Source organism: Pinus tabuliformis, chromosome 8 (genome assembly GCF_031772625.1).
Source record: "Pinus tabuliformis cultivar Carrire ecotype Pingquan chromosome 8, CPIR1, whole genome shotgun sequence".
NCBI classification, from domain to species: domain Eukaryota; kingdom Viridiplantae; phylum Streptophyta; class Pinopsida; order Pinales; family Pinaceae; genus Pinus; species Pinus tabuliformis.
This window is the reverse complement of record NC_142294.1, coordinates 811,550,807-811,569,378: the sequence shown is the minus strand read 5'-3', so window position 1 is coordinate 811,569,378 and position 18,572 is coordinate 811,550,807. Positions and strand designations below refer to the sequence as shown.

Below are 18,572 nucleotides of genomic sequence, written 5' to 3'. Positions count from 1 at the left end.
ATAGAAAAATCACTTGAGAGGTGCAGTATTATGGTGTTCAAAGAAGCAACCAACTATTTCATTGTCTTGTCTATAGGGAGAGTTTATTGCAGCAGCAACAGCGACATGCTAAGCAATTTGGTTCAAGAAAGTATTGTTAGATCTAAAACAAGAACCAAAATATGCCACAACTATTTATTGTGATAACTTTTCTACCATTGCCATAACTAAAAATCCAGTGTTTCATAATCACACCAAACACATTGATATAAAATATCATTTCGTAAGAGACTATGTGGAAAAAGGAGAAATGAAATAAAGTTTTGTACAACAAATGAATAGTTTGCAGATATATTTACCAAAGCACTGCCTAAAGGGAAGTTTGAATACATGACAGATATGGTTGGAATCACCTCTTTGAGCATTAAGGGGGAGTGTTGAGGATAATTCTTAAACTGAGTTATGTAATTGCTCACAAATTAGGGAGAAAATTTTGTGTTCTAAGTTATCAAAATTAGGGCAGAAATTTATAGATGTAGTGAGTTATCATTCATAAAATTATTAGGGACAGTAGATTAGTGAGATAATGGATAATCAAATTAGAAATATGTGAGTTATATAATAATGTATTTGTTGCTCCTATGTAGATATGAGATTCGAATGAGAGTTCAGCTCATGGATTGAGAATCCGAATTCTCTTATTTTTGTTCGTTAGTTTTGTTTATGTTTTCATATATATTCTCTTGATAGATTTAAATTCATGGTCAAGTAATCATTATAGGAATTACGACTTAGATACTCATGCCTAAATCAATCTTTCAGTTTTCTTGGGTTTTACTAATTTTGTATACTGACTCGTATAAACTATATAACCCTCTTTATTACTTATCTACTTTATTTTCATCTTAGATGTCTCATATTGTATAATTGTAATTCCTAGACTGAGGTTACTTTGTGGTGGTTCCCTACTACTCATCAATACAACTACTAAAGCTAATTGTTCCTATTTTAAATAATGGCATCAGTGGTTTGTTGGGTGGATTTGGTTTTAAGGCTAAATCCCACCTAGTTCTACTAGCATAGAGTCTCACTAGACGAATGGTTAGAAATTACAAAATACTCCATTGCAATTATTTTCTTTATTTACAAATTGTTCCACCATGTGGGATTCATACTAGCCCAACCCATTTGAGCTAGTACCCAGATTATGAGGGTTACTACTAACGCCTTTCTAAAAAATTCATCAGTTGTCAAAAAACCTTACTTTTATGGAAAAGGCATACCTTTTATCTGTAGTGTGTGCAGTTCTTAAATATAGTCAGGCATATGAGCCATTAAAATGGATTTCTATAGCTTAAGAAATGAGTCTATAACTTAGTAGGATCTAACATAATAATAAATTCACCTAAGAATATTAACTACTACTTGTGCTCGACACGATATTTTATGTGGATTTACTCATCACCCATATTTAAGGGTAAGAATGTATTCATTAATCATATATAACACAATTAGAGTAACCCTAATGAACATCTTGCTTTCACATTTCCCACTGCAATTTTTATCTCACACTTAAACTTATGTAGACTCAATACACACATAACCCATGCCGAGAGAAATTATTACTAATTTATCCATTCCCTCCATTCGGCTAACTATTGCATATCTCAAAAATTGTATTAATAAAATTAGGTAAACAACAACGATTAACTTTAACATTAGGTTTCAAATATACAAAATTCGCAATTTAACAATAAAGAGAATTTTGAGGGACTAACGGCTCACAATTCAACTAGGAAAACACTTTTCCTCCCAACCTTGAACCAAATACTCAGGTTCCCTAAGGGAGATGCATTTTTCTGAACCAACCAACTCTTGTGATTCCTAATAATGTATTTTATACATTATTTCTCAAGAGATTTTTCCTTAGCTCCCCTTCCATGGGTCTACCAACCCACTAGTCTAGATTTTTTTTACAACTGATAAATTTTAAGGAAAAAATATCTAGATCCTACCCACTACATTCTTTTCAGGATCTTGGCAAGCAAGATTTTTTTACTGAAATGATTTTCTCCCAATCAATTTTTAACCTTTTCTTTTTCCATTAATAAAATTCATTTATTACATCATTATACTCTATTGTCTTTGTTTGAGTCAAATCCACAATGACTTCTTAGCAAATCAATTTAAAAATAGTTCCCTGTAAAAACATAATATATTTACCTTAAGTAGACAGTAAAGGATTTCATATTGACTAAGCCTCAATTTCTAGAATCTATTGAAAAACTTCCCTAACATGAATTAATTTATTAAAATATTAATTATCAAAATATTAATTTTTACTCATTTAGAAGGCGAGCCTCATTTACAAAGATTGAGTTATTGAGCTCCTAAGAGAACAAATAACTCCTTGAAATATTTTTTTAATTATTGATAATTATGTAAATCATGTTATGTCACTGCATTGGACAATGAACCGACCTTGAATATAAAGCGATAAGGAATGAGGTGTATAAAAAAATCAAAATATTAATACAGTAGAGAAAAGTCTTAAGAGGGAATATGGGTGTTTCCTGTAAGATTATTTTGAGAAATTTAGAGTTGTGAAATTATTTTATTAATTTTCAATACCTAGCTTATGAGAGCAATATGCATAAATAAATAAAAAATAATGTACTAAATTTAACTTAGAAAAAGAAATATAGTATTACTTTGCAAAAACAGTAAAAAGTAACATAAAGATTATTATTTATTATTTCTGGATATAAAGAGAACTTACAGACATATTTCTATATTATATGTACTTAAACATGTACATAGAATATTAAATAAAATAAAACTATCCTCGTATAAGATAGAGAACCTTGTTCCTAAAATATGGAAACATTGGCTACCTTAAACAGGAACTAATGTTAATATGATATAGAGACAATTCTCACGTATCACAGACAAAATTATCTATGAACATAGCTAGTCAAAGTAATTTTGTCACGTGGATAATGGAATACTAATTATTGTAAGAGTTATCTTAGCCTCTCAGAAAAGCTTGAAATTTTGAACTAAGGATTAAATTTGTATGTGTTATATATGATCCATAATGTTATAAAAAATCAATATGATGAACTCATTTAAAAATAATAAAAAATAAAAATAAAAAACAACACCTATTATATATAAAGCAAAGTATAGGGTATATGGATATACTAAAGGAAGTCTCTTGGGCATACTGAAGATTAATTTTGTTTCAAGTTGAATGAAGACTTAGGATGTTGATGATAAAAAAACATATGTACAAAATTAAAAGGTCCATTTCTTCTTGTATGGAGATTCTATTCACCATAGCAGGTATGGGCTAATGACTTATTTTTGTAGAAAATCTTAAATTTGGTTTTCTAGTGACCAATTCACACATTTTCTCATGTGTGGCTTGCTAATTCCTTCTAGGGTGGTCTTGGTCACACAAAGATAAAGATAATGACAATGGTTACCATAGTAGAGCATCTCACACAAACTGTTAGCATGGATAATTATAAGTGATTGTGAGTGGGAGTTGAAAAACTCCAAATAGATATAAGTGTGATAAATTGGATGGAAGGATGATAATCTTGAAAGTAATAAGTAAACAATATATTGGAATCTTTAAGTTGGAAAGAGAATAGAAAATGTATTGGGTTATTCCTAATACCAAATAGATGTGAACACCGGTCAGAAAAGTTTTGAGATGATCTATAGAAAATATCCACATTATCTAAAATTTAGCATGTATAAATAAGATCACAGTTAAACCATGGAAATTTATTAAGTTGTATAATAATTCTAAAACATGGGAAAATAATCAATATAACAATAGTAATTAAGTTAATTGAAATTTAAAATACTTGAGATAAGTTGATACACTAAGCAACAAGAGTAAATGTATATTAAAAGTTTTGAGTAATTTGGGGTAATTGTAGGAAACTATATTCACACCAAATGACACAATTATAAATTTTGATCCTACTCGTTTGATACCTTTACTATCAAAAAAAATATGGCCAACATCATAGAGTTGGAATAGACATCATAAAATATAAGTGTATGTCTCGCACTCCTTGGAGAATGCGTAGAAGGTTCAAATGAAATGAAGAGATAGTGGAGTAATATAATGAAGCAATGTGGAAAAAGTGTAAAAAAAGAGGGGTAAGGTTGATAGTATATTACAAGTTTAACGTTACTAGGATAAGTACCTTATAAAGTTAATATAGAAAGATCACCCCATGTTGATGAAGTATTGAAGGGAAAGGGATTTCCCTAATTAGTAGTTTTAGAACAAAAGGACACAAACACCAAGATGAAGGCTAAGAGGAACTCTTAAGTGAGGAAGGTTAGCAAAATATAAAGTTAATATAGAAAGATCACCCCATGTTGATGAAGTATTGAAGGGAAAGGGATTTCCCTAATTAGTAGTTTTAGAACAAAAGGACACAAACACCAATATGAAGGCTAAGAGGAACTCCTAAGTGAGGAAGGTTAGCAAAATATTGTTAAGAAATTTGGTTACTATAACTTTTTATCCTAGTTGATTGGTTATAAGTACTCTTCTAAGTTGTGTTCTTAAGTCATCACGGTGACTCCATTAATAAAAACTCGTGCTTTTAAATTTTGGTGGTATTAGATTTAAAAAAAATAATAACAAAATGATGGTGATAACAAATATTCTTAGAGTAGAATGAATAGTTAATAGTGTATAGAGATAATTTTGTTTTTTTTGCAACCCATATTAAAGATATTAAAGTTACTTGCTCATTGAATGAGGCAAATGAAATTGTAAGAACTGGTATATATATATAAGGAAAACACTATACTATACTATTGAGGGAGTATGGGATAGTTTATATACTTACAATGTAAAAGAGATAATTTTTATGACCAATTATGGAAGAAAATGGCATACATGTTTTATGTGTCAAGTGAAGTGCATCATGACAAAAGGAAAAAATGAACTAGTGGTAACATTTGATGTTGCCATCCAAGAAGACAACAAGAAATCTAAGATGGACATAAAAGATGCTTCTTGTGTAAGTAGGCAAGAAAAGGAAGAGAAGGGAGTTGTCTCAAACTCTATTTGAAGAATAATTAATGCATATGTAACATAAAAGCATAAGAATATAGTGATGCTAACAAGTACAATAATTCCCTAAGGGTAATCCATCTTTAAAAAAGGAAAAGTAAGAACTTTTATAATGTTAGTACCATGTTAAAAATTGATTCTTCTATGAATTAGATTTATGATAGAACCACATAAGTAAAAAAGAAATAAAGGTTATCATTGATAAGCTATAATGATGTTGCTAACTCTTGCTGAGTGTGGGTTGTTAATCTTAAGAAGTGGTGTTGATGGCCTTCTTGGGTACATGAATAAAAATTGGTGATGTCTATGATAACACTGAATGATTATAGATATGTGTATGTATTTTAAATAATAATCCATGAAAACTAAGGATCCCTTGATGATGGTATATATAAGTCAATTTAAATGAAAGTTCATGATAAAACCTCTATGTGTTCTTAGGTGGACAAAATCATGTTGAGGACGTGAAGGATCACTCAGAATAAGTGTGGTGAAGGCACTTCATCTTCGAGAGACTACCTTGAAGGTGAAGATTATATGCACCACAAATGTTATAGCCTATGTTCAGGGATAGGAAAATAGGGAGGACTTACTTTCATTGAAGGGGGGAGATGTAACACCCACCTAAAAGATGTAAATATTTTCTTTTACAAAATACTTCGTAAAAATTGTGGGCCAATTAGCGTTGGTGGATGGTAAAACATAAATGTTATTTTACTATTTCAATTTATTTTATAAACAATATAAGCTCTAAACAACCATAAAATTACTTTGAAATTTGCTAAAATAGATTTTCTTTTACCTGACATTTAGAACACAATTATTCATCTCCCTACACCTAAATAATCTTATTTGGGACAAGGGAGAAACAAGGGTGAGAGGAAAGAAACCCGAGGCAGCCTTCAAGACTTGGTACATGGTTGAAGGAGGTCCAAGAGAGGAGTTGAAGTTGTAAGTGTTGGAACATGGAACATGATGTTGTTGATGGTAAAGCATGACCCTGCTAGTTAGGGTCTTGGTGAGCTCGTTGGGGACTAGTGGGAACACTAAGAGAGTGTTGTGATTGTGTCTCTAGACTTGTAAAGTCTTGATGCCTCATAACAAACCTTAAAAGTTCATTGTCAAGTTATTTTGTCCTAAGATACTAGCTAGAGAGAGTCTTGTGGTGCAAGAACAATAATCATTGGTTGGGTGGAGCACTCCTTTTTCCTAGTGATTTATGTGAGATCCCAACAATTCAAGAGAATATAAGTAACCTCATTTGTTTTATGTGATTTATTATTTTTCTCTTTAATGGTTCATAGTGGTATAATAATGTGATTGAGAAATTACTCACTTTGATGCATATATATTAGATATGATAATACTTTAGATAATCCAACAATAAGGCCAGATGCCGTAGAAAGCTAAGTAGGTTACTCTCATATGATAATAGTTTAGATAATTCAAACAATAGGACCACATTACCTAGAAAGCTAATCAGGTTACTCCACAGCCACGAGAACAATGCTAATTCTATTAAGAGGCAAACTGAAACACTTCGGCACTTACAACGATTGGTTCCCCCTATAATTGACAAGACTTTGTTAAAAAATAATTATATATATTTTAGAGAGCATTACATATTCTCATAACCTATTCCTTAGCATGAAAATTCTTCAATAATAATTATTGTCAATTAATAATAAGACGCGTCAAGATAAATATTGGTTAGGGAGCATATTGCAAAACTCAGAACCCGATTACAGTGGTACAAAAGAAGTATTAAGGAAGATGTCACTGTGACCTTAATTTACCTCACTACAACAATAACCCAATTAATAATATAAACCTCAATACACACCCAACATTTATCATAATCTATAATGTTGAAACTCTTAAGATCTAGGTCTATGAAGGCCTCACTTCGAGAGGAAAACAATATATATTATTTCAATGAGAAATAGTAATACAACCTTGTTGGGGATAATGCTTAAAATAACCTATGTAATTACTCACAAATTAGCTAGAAAATTTTGTGTTCTGGGTTATCAGAATTAGGGCAACAAATTTATAGATGTAGTCACTTATCATTCAACAAATTATTACGGGGTATTAGATTAATCACATAATAAATAATCAAATTAGAAATATGTTCGCTATAATAATGTATTCATTGCTCCTATGGAGATATGAGATTCCAATGAGAGTTCAACTCATGGATTGAGAATAAGACTTCTCTTATTTTTGTTCATTAGTTTTGTTTATGTTTTCATATGTATGCTCTTGATATATTTAACATGGTATTGGAACTAGGTTAAGAGAGATGATTTATATGTAAAGTGTGTGTTGTTGGGAGGAGGTTTCAAAAGTTTGTGAATGGCCAACAATATGAATATTTCTAAGCAACAAATACTAGTGTTTAAAGGTGAGAAATTTGGTTTTTGGAGCAATAAGATGAAAACATTGTTTCTCTCACAAGATTTGTGGGATTTCGTAGAGAATGGATATACAAAACCACATGATCAAACACTTGTCCACTTGACTCAAGACCAAAGAAACCATCTAAAGGAAAATCATAAGAATGATTGAAAGGCTCTCTTCCTAATCCAAAATCAATGCATGATTCTATTTTTCCAATACTAGTTGGATTAACAAAATCAAAGGAGGCATGGGATGCTTTGCATCAAGCATATCAAGGAAGTGATAAGGTAAAAATTGTTAAGTTGCATTCCTTAAGACGAGAATTTGAAACTTTGTGCATGCAAAACTATGAATCTATTCAAGATTTTCTCACTAGAGTTATGGGTATAGTGAATGAAATTAGGTCTTATGGAGAAGATTTAAAAGATCAAAAAAATGTTGAGAAGATTTTAAGCTGTTTGCTTGCAAAATTTGATGGGGTTGTTGTTTCTATTGAAGAGTCTAAGGGTCTAACTTAGTTGTGTGTGAATGTGAATGAGCTAATGGGGTGTCTTTAATCTCATGAGCAAAGAATCAATAGATCTTCTGAAAAATCTATTGACGAAGCTTTTCAAGCAAGAGGAGATATTTTCAAAGACAAAAGTGGTTCCTCTCATGAGGAAAGTGAGAAAAATTTTGGAAGAGGAAGAGGAAGAGGAAGAGGAGGTAAAAGATTTAATAAATCCCAAGTTAAGTGTTTTTACTATAAAATATTTTTCCATTATGAAAGAAATTGTTGGAAAAAAACAAATAAAAAAAGCTATTTTTTCTCAAGAATAGGTTGGCACTTTATTCTTGGCTTCTCATTCAACTAATAATGTTTCCAAAGAGGTGTGGCTTATGGATAGTGGTTGCAACAATCACATGATAGGAAACAAAGATGGGTTTGTAGAGACAGATGAATCTACAAAATATGATGTACTATTGGGAGATGAAAAGAGAGATGAAGCTAAAGGTAAGGGAACAATTGTTGTGAAGACAAAACAAGGAAAATCAAAGCACATTAATGATGTCTTATATGTTACTAGTCTACCACATTATTTGTTGAGTGTGGGGCAGCTCCATGAAAAGGGATATTTAATTATTTTCAAGAACAAACAATGCATTATCTATGATAAATATGATCACAGTAAAATTATTGCTAAGACTAATATGCTACAAAATAGATTTTTTGCTTTAAATCTCGCCTGTAAACCAAGTAGAACATTAAATGTTGCTTATGATGATAGTTCCTCGCTATGGCAGATAAGGTATGGACATTTGAATATGAAAGGCTTGAAATTGTTATATAACAAGCAAATGGTCAAAGGGTTACCACTTATTGGTTCTAGTGATAAAGTCTCTGTGAACGGTGTATTCTTGGTAAGCAACATAGAGATTCATTTCAGGTAGGAAAGTCATGGAGAGAACGTAAACCATTGGAACTAGTGCATGCAGATATATGTGGTCCTATGCAAACCTTATCTCTCAACAAAAATAAGTATTTCATTATTTTTATGGATGATTTTAATATAAGAACATGGGTATATTTCATTAAAGAAAAATCTGGTGCATTTGTCATATTTCAACAATTTAAAGCTCTTGTGGAAAAGCAAAGTGGTTATTTTCTAAAAACATTACACACAGATAGAGGGGGAGAATTTAGTTCTAATAAGTTTGATTCTTATTGTAAAACTAATGGAATTCAAAGGCAATTGACAACTAGTTATACTCCCAAAGATAATGGAATTGTTGAACGTAAGAATAGAACAATTGTTGAGATCGCCACAATGATGAAAGGTAAAACCCTTCCAAAAATTTTCTGGGTGACGTTGTAGCTACATCTTTTTATTTGGTTAATAGATGCCCAACAAGAAGTGTGCAAAATATTACACCTTATGAAGCATGTTGTGGAAGAAAACCCAATATTTCTCATCAATGCCTATGATCATGTTCCTTCTTAAAAGAGAAGAATGCTTCATTATAAAAGTGTGAAATTCATTTTTATTGGATATTGTGAGGAAACCAAAGGTTATAGATTGTACAATCCAGAAACAGAAAAATTAATGATTAGTGTTGTTGTGTTATTTGATGAGAAAGAAGAATGGAAGTGGAATCATGATGTGCAACAACAAACTCCAAGTATTGTTGTACAAGAACATGAATCTTTTCTTTCTGCAAATGCATTGAGTAATCAAAATACTTGAGAGGCCACATCGACTCCATCATCTTCTGCTACTTCAAGTTATGTTTTGTCCAAGTCCTCCTCCATAAAAGACAAAATCATTAAATGAAATTTATGGTTATACTAATTTTTCTTTGATGTCTAAGATTGAATGAGAGCCAAGATGTTTTGAAGATGCAGTAAAAATAGTTAGTTTGGTGCACAACAATGGATGAAGAGATGGAAGCTCCTCTTACTGAAAAATAAGTCATGGGGGTGAAATGGTTGTACAAAACCAAGTCTGCACCTCATGGATCAATACAAAGGCACAAAGAAAGGTTAGTAGCAAAGGGATATGCTCAACAAAGAGGTATTGACTACAATGAAACATATGTTGGTGTTGCAAGACTTGATACAATGAGATTTGTTTTGGCATTGGCAACAAAATATAAATGGTTAGTTTATCAATTTGATGTTAAATGAGCCTTTTAAATGGTGATTTGAAAGAAGATGTATATGTTCACAAGTGCCAAAGATATGAGGAAGCATGAAATGGACACAAAGTCTACAAAGTGAAAAAGGCTCTTTATGGGCTTAAACAAGCTCTAAGAGCATGGTATAGTAGAATTGACACTTATTTTTTGAAAACTGGGTTTAATAGAAGCGAAAATGAACACACATTATATATCAAGTCAAATGGTAATGATATAATAATTGTGTGCTTATATGTAGACGACTTGATATACACATATTCAAGTGATTTGTTAGTGGAAGAGTTCACTCACACTATGATGACAAGAATGAATTTGAAGTGACTCATTTGGGTTTGGTCCATTATTTTCTTAGCATAGAAGTGACACAAATGAATGATGGAATTTTTATTTCACAAGAAAAACATATTTCAAATATTCTTAGAAAATGGAAAATGGGAAATTGTAAAGCCATGACCACACCCATCAATACAAATGAAAAAATTTCTCATGGAGCTGAAAAGTTAGATGCTCAATCCTAGTAAACCTTTTATATCTTAATACCACTAGGCTTGATATTATGCATTATGCATAGAGTAGGCTTGATATCCATATTCATGCAAAGTCCAAGTAAGATTCATTTTGGAGCAACAAAATGAATTTTAAGACTATATAAGAATATTCACCAATAAAACTATTCAATAATAGTTGTGCAAGAATGTATACTTTTTGGAGTTAACTCACCATAGCCTTGGGGTCATCCAAGGAACAACTTAAAAGAACACTCACAATAGAAAATCATAAAGTTAACCTAAAACAAGTAAAATAGGATGTCCCAAAATTGTTAGTTTTGTATTATGACTCATTGTGGATTAAGTGCATTAACCTCAAACCTGAAGATTACTCTATAAAAAGTATAATGCCATTACTTTATAAAAAGTATAATGCCATATAAGTGGATAGTGAGGGGGTTTTTCTCTCATATCTATAAATACACATAATGAAATATCTTGGGAGCAGTATTACATGGAAATAAATAAGGAGAATTTAAGTTAGATGCAATTTTACCAAAAAAAAAAAAAAGTGCAGTGAGAGAGTGTTACAGAAATTATATTATCAAAATAAAAATGTAAAATATTACAATAATTAAAATAGATAGTATTTTTACTCATATTTATACATTTTTATTTTGGAATATCATTTATGATATAATATAATGTTAGAATATTATATTATAATATAAAATAGTTATATATATATATATATATATATATATATATATATATATATATAAAAGTAAAATTAAGATGAAATAATACATAAATACAGGAGACTGGATTTTAAAATACAAATAAATTTAAAATCTTGAATTTACTTTTAAAAATAACATAATAATATTTTTAATAACAAATATTTTAAAATAATAATAACAAAAAATATTTAATGTTGGTCATTAATAAAATACTTTAAGTTCCCGTGAATTTTACATTAACTTTATATAGAAATAAAAATAAAGTAATTGAAAGTAAAGTCAAAAAGAAATAATTTACATTTAAATATTAAAACTATTTGTAAGTTGTGTCCTCACATGTAAAAATAATATAATTATATAACATCATATGTGATTTATTCTAGGTTTCATATAATAGTTAGTAAAAATATTTTAATAAAAAAAAAGCATTGTTAGTTACAAATAAAATATTTCAATGTGCACATTAAATAATATAGTTTGATATGAATATTATATAAAGAAACACAAACTAATTTAAATTATCTAGAGTTGAACTTGATATTATATAGATAGATACTTGTTTTGAAGTATAATTTATAACATAATATAATATAATATTATAATATTATATTTTATTATAAAGCATATTATGCAAATGGGAGTGATATTTTCAATTTTGAAAACATAAATGAAAGTTATATTAGGAAAAGAATTATAATATTAAAATAAAATTATATAAATTGTTATAATAATTAACTGTAATTTAATTATATCTAAATAAGTTGTATTTTTAATCACGCACATAGATGTTTATTTTGAAATATTTTTTTTAAAATGAGAATTTTGTATTAAATTAATTGGTTTGAATGTCAATACTTTTACATTCAAAACAAATTCTTCAACTTTAATGTTCCAAAATTACAAGGTAAAACACTTTTTCTTACCTTACCAACTGCTAACGAAGACTCTTACCACACTTATTTTATTAAGACTCCTAAATACATTATATACTTACCAGGCTCCAAAAAAACTCCAAATACACTGTATACTTACCAAACATATAAAAAAACTAAAACCAAAAGACTCCAAATACACTCTATACTTACCAAGCATATTTAAAAAAAACTAAAACATGATCTTTGCAGTTTTCCGAGGTAAAGAGCTTCTAGCATGATATGCCTAAATGAATTCCAGTTATTGAGGAGGGGCTTCTTCCATCGTTTTCTCCCTAAGTTCCTCATCCTCCTACCCTACTTACCCTCCATTCGACAAACCATTTGTTAACGCGAACAATTCTTTAAAAATTTCTAGAGTCGTTGACTGTCAATTTAATCTTGTCCAATCTCACTAACAAACTATTAACCGTCTGTAGTCATTTCATGGCGACTAGCATTGATTCCAACTGCGGACTAAGTAGAGCAAAGTGGCCGCTCACCTCCTAAGCTACTTTCCTCTTTCAGTGGAGATAAGAAAAGATAAATAGGACATGCTTAATCCCAATTACACTTTCAATTAATCGTCCTGTTTCTGTCTGGCCAGGTAATCCATACTGCATAGGACCCTAATGCAAGTGGAATTCAATGCTTGAGGCCAATTACACCTTCAATTCATCGTCTTGCTCCTGCTTTGCCAGGTACTCCATACTGCATACAACCCTATTGCAAGTGGAATTCAATGAGAGATCCATCACCATAAATCTCCATTACCCCTCTCCATCAAACGAACTCCTATGTGCAGTCACTACTGGAGTCCTACTCCATAGAATGCCTAACAAGATTTGCCATAATTCTATCATCCATTCTGCTGCAACGTTGGATCAAAATTAACAATATTTGAATTAGCAGGATGCAAGTATGCTCATATGTTAGACTTCTGTTGGCATTATGGCCTAATCTGTTGGATCAAAGTATCGTGGTCATTAACCATAGTAATTACTCATGGTAATGACTAGAATGTTCAATGAGGTCCTCCATGTGGAAGTGTACTTAATGGTTGATTTGGTTACTAAATTACCTTAAAATTGTCTATAATATTGGCCCATGGTATATCTTGGGTCTAAAATTATAAATATCTCACCAAAAGGAGCATTTGATATATTGATCTGTGATGGAAATCTCTCATGAATATGTGATCTGAGGAGGTTGACAACACCACTTCTTCTGTATTGTTTTGGATTTTCATTTATATTTCTCTAGCATAGGTCACAAGTGCTGCAGAGATCGATACAAACATTTGTTGATCGACCACTATGTCAATATCTCGAACAAAATTGCGATTTGAGATCAATACTAAAATCTGGTATTATGAACATACAAGATCAATGAAGCATTCAGTGGTACAAGTTTGTGTGTGAGGAGCGCTACTACCAGAAAATCGGTGCATATGGAGCGGACCCTTGATTTAAGTCTAAGGGTGTGAGTTCTGATGTATGCAATTTAGTGAGTGTATTGAGTTTTTATATCTGGTGTGTTCAAGGATATATCTATTCTTTAATGTGTGCAGGGCAGTCGTAGTATATAACGTATTTATGGAAAACTTTGATCTGGTAATAAGAACATATAGTTAAAGTTGTCACAAGAGTGTGCTCGAATTAATTATTGCAGTGACTAATGAATTTTGAAGAAATAAATTGTAGGGAACAGTGCATTGGTATCATTTGTATGTGCACTATATGACATGGCTTATATTGTCCTCCAGATATTGTCATAAAATCTTTTGTGGGTTTTAATCGATCTTCATGTCCCTGCTATTGTTGCAATGACAAAAATACAGCAGTGTTTTATGCAAAATGATTACATGTAGAAAGTATTGTGTGGATGGATGAGACTACTAGTGCATTGATGATATGATTTTTAAACCAATGTAGGGTCAAACGCACCAACGCGTAAATATTGTAACTATTTGTGCATTAATTAATCTAATAAGAATCCAAAAGAAGGGTTTACTACGGCATGCGTGGTGCTTGGATCAACTACACATTCTGAACTAAATCTCCATTTTCATGAGGATCGTTGGCCATTTTTTTAATAGTTTTATCATTGGAGGTTTTTGAAGGCCATATATACCATGCGCACCCTTTTAATAAATACATAGAGATATACTGTTCTGCAGAGATCATTCGTTTGTTTCTACTAGTAATCCAATTAATGGATTCTGTTTTAGTTGATACAGATTTATATATGCTCCAGAGAACAAAGTGTTATGCCATAACTAATATTACAGAGAATTGATTGCTAAATACTGTATGCAAGAGCCAGTAGTGGGAAAGATAGAAGTTATCTATACTTAGGATGTTATTGTGTGCAATTGATAGAGTGTCGATTTGACAAAGGTTTACAAATATAGGGTATATGTAGGATTTATTGCTTGTTTTGAAGTTTTATTTCTCCATATTGCAGAGATTGAAAGCACACGGAAGAAATCCATACATTGAAGGTTTGACATTTTGGATACGGAGTTTTGATTAAGACAATCTTGATGACAGTATTGACACTACCTATCATGATTCTTTGAGATAGTTTTTGTTGGTATTATGCAAAGGACTATTTTAGGTATGGTTATGCTGAATTGATAAGTTGTGTATTTGTTTTATTGGTGATTATGAGTTAGTTGATGTCTGCCTTTAAAAATATGTAGTGTTGATGTATGAGAACTTGTGGCAATTGAGTCTGATATTGTGATGATGTTTTAGAAGGCACTGCATGCATGGTCATATATGTTGATGTATTATTAGAGGAAAATTGTTTTTGTAGTGAGCTGGTTTAGTTGAAGTATGATTGTATTGAGATTGAATTGTACAAGGGCTTGGTAGTAGATGCATATATTGAAAAAAATAAGAGATGTCCTTATGTTATGATGCATTGTGGCACTTGAGTCTGATATTGTAATGATGTTCTAGAAGGCATTCATATATGTTGATGTATTATTAGAGGAAAATTATTTTTGCATTGAGTTGGTTTAGTTGAAGTATGATTGTATTGAGATTGAATTGTAAGAGGGCTTGCTAGTGGAAGCATATATTGAACAAAAGAAGATATTTTGTGTCCTTATGTTATGATGCATTGTGATTTATGTCAATATCAAGTAAAATTTTAAGGATGAAAATTTATCTTAATTAAGTTTACAAAACTTGGCAAATCTTATGTGTCCCTAATATGTAGACTATAAAAAGTTTCTTGATATTTTTTGAAGATATCCAAATCTTTGGGCGAATGACTTTAGAAAATATTGGAAAATGGGGATTTTTTTTTGGAAAAACCATGCAAAATGAGCAGACTTGCCAATATTGGCCCTTAAAATGTTCCTTGGTCAATATTGTTAGGCATTGGCCAAGTAACAGATTGTTGTTGATTTTGATAGTGCATTGATTTTGATAGTCTAGCATGAGCTAGGGTTTTCTGCATAAAGGGGTTTGGCATTATTAAGAGTTGTGGGTTGTTAATTGTTAAGGATGTATTTATCAATATGTTTTGCATTGGGAATTCTGTTATCATTAAGTATGACTATTTGATGTTGATGGTAAATCTTGCCTTGTGAGGCTTGATTGGTTACTAAGATTTATGCACAAGATTGATTATGTACATAGGGAATGGTTGATTTTTATAATGTTCCTTTAGATTTTTTGACTATTGTAGAGTGTATGGTTTGATCTCATTAAAGACATTCATGTATACTGTATAATTAGGGTTTGATGGTTTAATAAGCAAAATTCTCTATTGATGGAAGATTTTTTGAAAAAAAAGGTTTTGGTTATTATGATTGAGTATAATGGTTGATGTGAGTCTAATTTGAAAATTGGATGAAACATGGTTTGTAGGTTTTCTGTTGTGTTTGAGATAGGTGGATCTTGTGTGAAAGTTTTTAAGCTAATCCACTAAGGACTTAGAGTTGGAAATCTAAGTGTGGGAGTGGTAGCTTCATGCTGGCTGATTTAGAGTTGGAACTATGAGTGTGAGAGTGGTAGCTTCATGCCACTAGTGGGTGGTAAACTTCATTAGGAAGTGCTAGATTCCTTCCACTTGTAGCTAAAGAAAAGAGAAGGTTGTAGCCTCCAAAAGGTAGGAGCTTGAGCAATAGTAAGAGTATGCAATAGCACAAGATGTAACACTATTTACCTGCAAAAATAATATTTCAATGAAAATGATTTTGTTGACCAAAATCTTAAGAATAATAAGAGGAAGAAAAACACAATAACAACTATTGTTTTTCCTGCTTTGGTTTTCCACCTAAAATTTTTGGTGTCCTTATGTGTTGATGCAATGATGTGTTCTTATGATTTACTTGCTCTTACATTGCATGTTGTTCATGATTTACTCATTTAGTACACATGCCTAGATCTAATGTATACTATATTGTTAATGATAGGTTGGTTCAATCCCTAGGCTCATTATTTCTAAAAATAGTTATTACATGACTGCCTGGTAAAGCCTAACTACTTGAGAGTAGATGACAAACCATGGGAAAGAAGCACAATATGAAGATAACTCAATGGAAGAAATCAATTCATGAAAGTTATGATTGTGCTAGTGATGTAACACATGCACTAGTAGTATAAACAATTATAGATCAAGGTCAATCACTATGTGCACAAGCCATGGATAATGAAGGTATGCCTCTACTTAATGATGCAAATTAACATGATTGGAAAGAAATGATTAATCTAGGTTAATGGCTCTTGGATGTCATGATTTTCAGTGTAGTAAAACTCCCCCATCTAGTCAAGAATCGTAGAAGAATTATCACTCATTAAATGCAATCTATTGTAGCATAGCTGAGTCCAAATTTGAGAAGGAAAATGTCACTAATTAAATGCAATCTATTGTAACATACTTGAGTTGGAATTTGAGAAAATCCTGGGCTATGAATCTATGAAAGTGGTATGGGATATCTATGAAGGAAAAGGAAATACAATTACTGAAGAAGTTTGTAATATAAAATAATAGGTAATATTGCTTTTAAAATATTCAATGTCTCTAAAGAATAAATTGGTATCCCATCAAAAGATGAGTATGGTCATCAAATAACCTTGACCATATCAAATGGTGTTACTAAGTTAGAAGAAGAGAGATTAGAGGAAGTATTTAAACTTAGAAGGCAATTTGTTTCTACTTTGAAAACAACTCACAATGTTAAGGTTAAGGTGAAGGAATATGAAAACAAAAAATATGATGAAACATTAAGCAATACGTCACTAACTGAATAACTAAACAAAAGAAACCATATTGTGAAGGACTTAAAGCTCAGATGTGAAGTATGATGTGGAAAAGTCAAATAAACAAAGTCATGAACTACTTCAAGTATTTGACTAACATGAAAATGGGCTTAAAGAAAAAATTACCTAGTTAAGAACATAACTCGAAGAGATAATATGATAAAGAGAGGATAAGGTAAGATCATTAAAAGATAAAGTAACACAAAAGGAGAAACATTCGATATTTCAAGATAGTACAAATATATTGAAATTCTTTCTTAGTAGTCAAAGGCCCCCTTCATCAAATTAACCTTTGGTTTCCATAAAACTATTAAAAGAGAATCTAAATCACAAGCTTGTGTAAGAAATTTTGAATACAAAAAAAATAAACTCTGAAAATCATACTAAATAATTAAAAATACAACTAAATTAGGAACAAAGAAAAGTCAACTTTTAAAGGAAATCATTTGCTCCCAATGAGTATGGGAGAAATAGAAACAAAAATTCATTCTCTCCCTTGATCAATGATATCAAAATTTTTATATGTCATTGCAAAATAAGATTTTTCGTACCTCAAGAAAATAGTCTCTCCATAGGAAAATCACCATTTCACATGTACTCAAATTTCTTGAAAGGGTACTCTTTGACAAGTAATTTATTTTCTTATAAATATATTGATTTCATATCATATAGAAATGAGAAAACCACTAATTGAAAATACTATGATTCTCTTGCCCCATTCTCTCCTCATGTAAGGTGCTATACACAAAATAAATTTAGACATGTAGCAAAAGAATGGAGTACCAAGTCAATGAATTCATTCAAACATCTCAGACAAGAAGTAGAAGCTATCCAAGATATGCAACTAAATAAGAATTTAGCAATCAAAAGACTTGAAGAAGATGAATCTACATTGATCATATTAGAGAAAAGGAAGAAATACAAGTGAAGTGTGACCTTGCTCTTTGTGCACTAGAAGAAGAAGTTTAGTGGTACATTGACAATAT

At 30.9% G+C, this 18,572-nt stretch overlaps 1 long non-coding RNA gene across 2 annotated transcripts in view; it reads left to right on the top strand.

Annotated features, from left to right (window-relative positions):
• Nucleotides 1–15,236, top strand: part of LOC149238048 (uncharacterized) — a 157,819-nt gene extending 142,583 nt beyond the window's left edge. For both annotated transcript variants that reach the window (XR_016245333.1, XR_016245334.1), the window contains exon 5: nt 14,774–15,236. This is a non-coding gene — a long non-coding RNA (uncharacterized LOC149238048). The remainder of the gene's footprint in view (nt 1–14,773) is intronic.
• Nucleotides 15,237–18,572: the final 3,336 nt, after the last annotated feature.